Consider the following 6000-nt stretch of genomic DNA (forward strand, 5'->3'; position numbering starts at 1 on the left):
ACGGGAAGCTTGTCAGGCTTTCCTGCGTGGGTGAGATACTCTCAGTAGCTTGCCGGGCTCGCTGAGAGGGGAGGAGGAATAGAACCCGGATCAGCCACGTGCAAGGCAAACGCCCTACCTGCTGTGCTATTGCTCCAGCCCACCCTCCAGGTGTGGCCCTCAAAAAAGAAAGTAGCTTCTAAATGTCCAGTTAAAATTGCAGCCACTGGCTAATGTAGTGGTCAGGAGCTGCTTTTGACTCACCATCCACATTGGATTTCCCCCAAGAGTACATGTCAAGTTTCTCTTGTCAGAGTCAACCCAGATTAGACTTGCATTAGATCCCAGGCGCTGGAGTGGGGAAAGGAGCACTATCTTCCCTGTTCACCAAGGGACAGAGGCTGCTATACTCTGTAACTGTGGCTCCTGTGAAACTCTGAGTTCTGAGTGCAGTTTCTATCAGTTTTGAGGCTTCTGGAGACAAAATCTAAAAGCAGTCTTGATCTGGTGGCCCGGAACTGGCAAGACTGCCCTCTGCTGGCAGGAATGACAGCTCAGGTGCTGGACTGAGCCCTGGGAAAGGGTCCCTGAGCCTAGAAGTTGAGCTGACCACCTCCAGGTGAGGGGGCAGGGCCATGGCTGTGGCTTCCTCCATCTCCTAATTACAGGTCCAAAGTTTTTTGATCACTATAACACCTCACAGGCTTTATAGTCCTCTCTCAAATACATTCAGACATACCCTCAAATTAAAACCCTATTGTAGAGATAAATAATAGGGCCACAAGGATGTTGTGAAGAAATAACAGTGAACCACAGGTGATGTGGCATACTGGAAATTGAAGTGCACTGAGGCTGGCAACCAGGTAAATTTACAGTTCTTTATCATTGCTTAGCTATAATACGGTGTTGGTCACGTCATCAAAATGGATGGCATGGGAATTGAGGAGGTGTTTGTGGGTGGATTTTGTGTGAGGCATGTGTGTGTATGTGTGTGTGTGTGTGTGTGTGTGTGTGTTGTCTCTTAGGTTTTATCCTGGGTTTACAGTCTTGTGTTTGTCAGACTCGTTAACCATTTAGAAATGAAAATCAACTTTCCCTTTTTCTGAATATATAAACTTAACAGTTATTTTTTAAAAAATGTCTTAGACGTTCATTTTAACTTATTTTCATTTTAGCTTTGGTGAGAGTGTTGTGAGGGATTAAAAATTCTCAGTAGAAATCAAAATACTTTAAAATACTCAAGTCTTTATGTATAGTATGAGACACTCCTGTGTGAAGATGGGTGTACTTCTTTTGGGGTTTTATTTTAGGGAGAAGCACACTCATCAGTGTTCTGGGCCTATTCTTGACTCTGATCCAGGTTTGCTTCTAGGTTGTTTTCAGGTCACTTCTGGGATGCTTTATATTCATTCAGTGCTAGGATGGAATCCAAACCTCCCACATACAAGGTGTACACTCAGCCTGTTGAGCTCTGTATCTAGATGCTTTTAATTAGTTTTTTAAGATTTATTTTTAGTCACCATGAAATCATAAAGCTACTCATAATTGGACTCCAAGCATACACTGTTTCAGCACAAATTCCTTCACCAGTATCCACTTACCTCTACCAGTTAACATTCCACCCCTCCCCACTCCAGTTTGCCTTCCAGTCACTAGTCTGCTTCTACAAGAGGCACTTTCTATCCATATCTGTCTCTGTCTATATATACACACACGTACACACACAAAACCTACACACACCTGATTTTGTACTGTGGTTTACAGTACTGTTGCTGACAGGGTTTCATACATAACACTTTATCACCTTTCAGCACTACCTTCCCCCAGTTGAATGCTTCCCCCCACGAGCCATACTCATTTTCTTCTCCCTATCCTGTCATTCAGCCCCCTCAGGTGGCATATTTCCTACTAAATACCAATTCTCACGTTCTTTGTTACCGTTGTCTTTGAGTATTGGTTTTTCCACCGTTGTTTTTTTGTATCTCGCATATAAGAGAGATATAAAGATTCTGTATTGGTCTCTTTTCCTCTGACTTCATTCAGCACAGTGCTCTCTAGGTGCCTCCATGTAGCATCAGATGTCATGACCTTATCTTTTCTTACGGTTGAGTAATATTCTGTTGTATGTAGTTTCTTCATCCAGTCATCCATTCTTGGACACGAGTTGTTTTCAGATTTTTGCCTATTGTGGATAATATTGCAAGGAACATAGGGGTGCAAATGTTTTTTCTCTATTTTGTTTTTGAGCCCTTGGGGTATACTCTAAGAAGTGTGGTTGCTGAGTCAAATGGAGGCTCAGTTTCTAATTTTTTAGGAATGGCTTTGTTGTTTTCCAGAAAGGCTAGACCAGTTGACATTCCAATCAGCAGTGAGTCAGAGTTCCTTTCCACATCCATGCCAGCACTAGTTGTTCTTGTTCACTTTGTTGTGTGCCAGCCTCTGTGGCATGAGATGATGTCTCTTTGTTGTTTTGACTTGCATCTCCCTGATAATTAGTGATGCAGAACATCTTTTCAGGTGCCTTTTGCCATTTGTATTTCTCCTTTGAGGAAGTTCATGCTTACCTCTTGCCTCCATTTTTTGTTGGGATTGGATATTTTTTCCTTGCTAAGTTCTACCAGTGCCATATATATTTGATATTTACTACTTATTAGATGAGTATTGGGTAAATAATTTCTACCATTTTGTGACCATCCCAGATGCTTTAAAATAGTTGTAGTAGTCTTAATGTTGGCTTTATGTGTGTTGCCTGATACTGTCAGTGATCTGTTCTTAGTCCTTAGGTTGCTTATATATGCAAGGAAAACAATAACTGGATTTTTTCCAGTGTTTACCTCAATCTAATGAATAAAATTACACGACATATGCGATATTTTTGATAGAAGACCCTTAAAAATGTGAGATTATAACTGAATGCTGATGTACTTGTATTTTAATATTAAACTCTTACTCTGCTGTTGTGTTTGCTGTTTTATCGGTGTTCTGTAATTGATATCTGAGAAACAAATGAGACAATATTTGCACTTGTAGTTGTTGAATCTGACTATATCACACTATTATGTCTGATACCTGTTGATCATTTTAGCACCTTAGTCTCATATATACCTCATCTGTTAATTATTTCATTAGTCTTAGGATGTGCCACCTAAGATTTTTTCATGATAAGCCACAATAGTCATTTTATATAGTCTATCCTGTTAGAAGCAATCTTTGTTCGTCAGTTACATCTTAACACATTTGTGCTTCAGTTGAATTATATTATTGAGTTACTAGTCACCTAGAATGGTGGAATTTCTGTTTTAATTAATTTATTTCAGTGTTATAAACAGTCCCTATTACTCTAGTACCAAATATAGGGTATATCTGTATCAAAATAAAAACAATTTACCTTAATGTGGACATTATAAGCAAAGGAATTATTACAAAATGTGATACTTGCTTATCATGTTTTAAGTATTTTGTAGTTTGTTTGGGGGCCACACCTTGCAGTGTTCAGGGGTTACTCTTGGTTCTGCACTCAGGAATTACTCCTGGTGGCCTTGGGTGACCATATGGGATGCCAGGGATCAAACCCAAGAGGGCCGCTTGGAAGGCAAGTACACCCTGCCCATTATATTGTCACTTTAGCCCAGAGTATTTTTTAGCATTTTTTAAAATCTGTGTATAATCCAGTAGGAAAATGAACACCGTCTAGTGAAAAGACTCCAAAGTTTGAACCTCAGTTCATCATTTTACTAGTTGTGTGCTCTGGGATATAAACTTTGAAATGTTTTATTTGAAATAAAATATATGCAGTAAAGTGAAAAATGTTTATGACTTAAATTTTTACCTGTATATCCTCTTTATATTTATCACCTGAGTCAGGATGTGGAATATTTTTTTTTTCACCCTTTGGTTCATTGCTGTCAGCTCATTATCATAGATAATCACTGTTCAAATTTTTTAATCATCTTAAATTAATTTGCTTGTTTTTCACCTATTTACATGTAATCATGCAGGATGCCCCCTTCTTATTCAGTATTTTATTTAACAATGTTTGTGAGGACTGGAGGTGTAACTCAGAAGTTAGGGCACTTGCCTTGCATATGTCTGACCCAGGTTCAGTCCCAGGCACCACATGCCTGACCACAGAGCCAGCAGTAATCCCTGAGCACTTCTGGGTGCTGAGTTCTGCTGGCCCACGAACAAAAACTACAAAAACAGTGTCTTTGAAGATAGGCCCATAGTTCCTTTAACTGTGTAGTATTTTAGACATTTAAGGTGTTTCCAGTGTTCTATTATGAAAAAAGCTGCTGTGATGTTTCATCTAAAATTCTTTTGGTAATTATAAACACAGTTCTTTTTGGCATGTATCTAGGAGTAGAATTGTTGGATATAGGGTAAGTAGTTGTATGTTTAACTCTCAGGAACAAACACCTTATGGCCAGGCCTGGGTAACTGTGACGTGCCAGATATGATCAATACCATTATTGGTGTGTCTCCTGTCTTTAGCCAACCCCTAGGACTTCTCAGTATTGGAGTACCCCAAATGAGAGTTCTCCAATTTTGCTGTGTCCGTGCAAAGAATGAGCCAGGTTTGTTAAGCCACCCGGCATTAAGTGGAGAGAAAACTGTGCTTCTGTAACTTGTTTTCTATACGAATCAGATTCTAGTTTTACAAAGGTGATTGAATAATTGGGAAATTTAATGAGTAAGCTGTCTAATCTATAAAGAAACTTAAACATGCTGTCACCAGGGACTGGAGCAATAGCATAGTGGGTAGGGCATTTGCCTTGCATGCAGCTGACCCGGCTTCGATTCCTCTGTCACTCGGAGAGCCTGTCAAGCTACCGAGAGTATCCCGCCCCCATGCAGGGCCTGGAAAGCTACCCATGGCATATTCAATGTGTCAGAAACAGTAACAACAAGTCTCACAGTGGAGACATTACTGGTGCCTGCTCAAGCAAATCGATAAACAACAGGACGAGTGCAACAGAAACATCCAAAGAGTTTTCTAGAATGCTTATAAGATAATAGCCACCAGCATTATGAGGTAGTTTATATTGTGAGGTACATACTATTATCTGATATTGCTAGTGTTTTCTGGTGTATTGATAATAAATTCTAGTCATTTGTTGTAGTTTTAATTTTTATTTACCTGGTGACTAGTGATACAAATCACCTCTTGGCCATTTCCTCACCTATACATGTCTCTCTATTTACCGTTTTGTGAATAGTACACCTAAAATGGTAAAAGGATGGAGAAAATTGGAACTCAGTGGATGGGGATCTCAGTGGAAGATGACATCTGAAGTTATTGAAATAGTTTATCCTTAAGTTAGATTGCTGTTTTATACTTGACTATTAGGTTTACACTTGATGCTGTTACAAACTGGTGATTTAACAGGAGAGAAGCTGAGTATTTTGCGCACTTTGTCGGTCACTTACTTTCTGGTTTGCTCACTCTGACGCAGCAGTTTTCCATGTTGGAAACTGCTAAAGAGAAGCACTCAGAAAGGAAGAGAATGCAACAGAGCAGACTTTGGGTCAGCAGCTCATGAGAAACAGATAGAATACTTTGCAGCTTTAAGAAAGGATGAAACTTTGCAACTTGCTGCAACTTAAATGGAACTGTAGGGCATCATATTAAGTGAAATAAGTCAGAGGGAGAACAACAAATATCTGATAATCTCATTCATCTGTGAAATACAGAGAAAGGACTAGACAGTATTGAACAATTATAGACCTTTGACCTTGTATCACAAAAATGACATAATGGCAGGAATAATGAGGTGGACTAGAAATGATAATTGGATCATTGGTGGAGGGGAGGGTCTTGGACACTTTGGTGATGATGTGGTGTGGTAACTGTAAATCAAGATAATAAACAATGATGTTTTAACACACATAGAAGTAGTAAAATACAGATAGTAAGCATTTCTTGGAAACCAGTTTATGTAACTAGAATGCTCTCATAAAGTAATTATGAACATAATAGTAATAGCCCTGCATGGCAGAACCTGGCAAGCTACTCGTGGTGTA

This window comes from Sorex araneus, chromosome 1, assembly GCF_027595985.1.
Source record: "Sorex araneus isolate mSorAra2 chromosome 1, mSorAra2.pri, whole genome shotgun sequence".
Taxonomy (NCBI): Eukaryota; Metazoa; Chordata; class Mammalia; order Eulipotyphla; family Soricidae; genus Sorex; species Sorex araneus.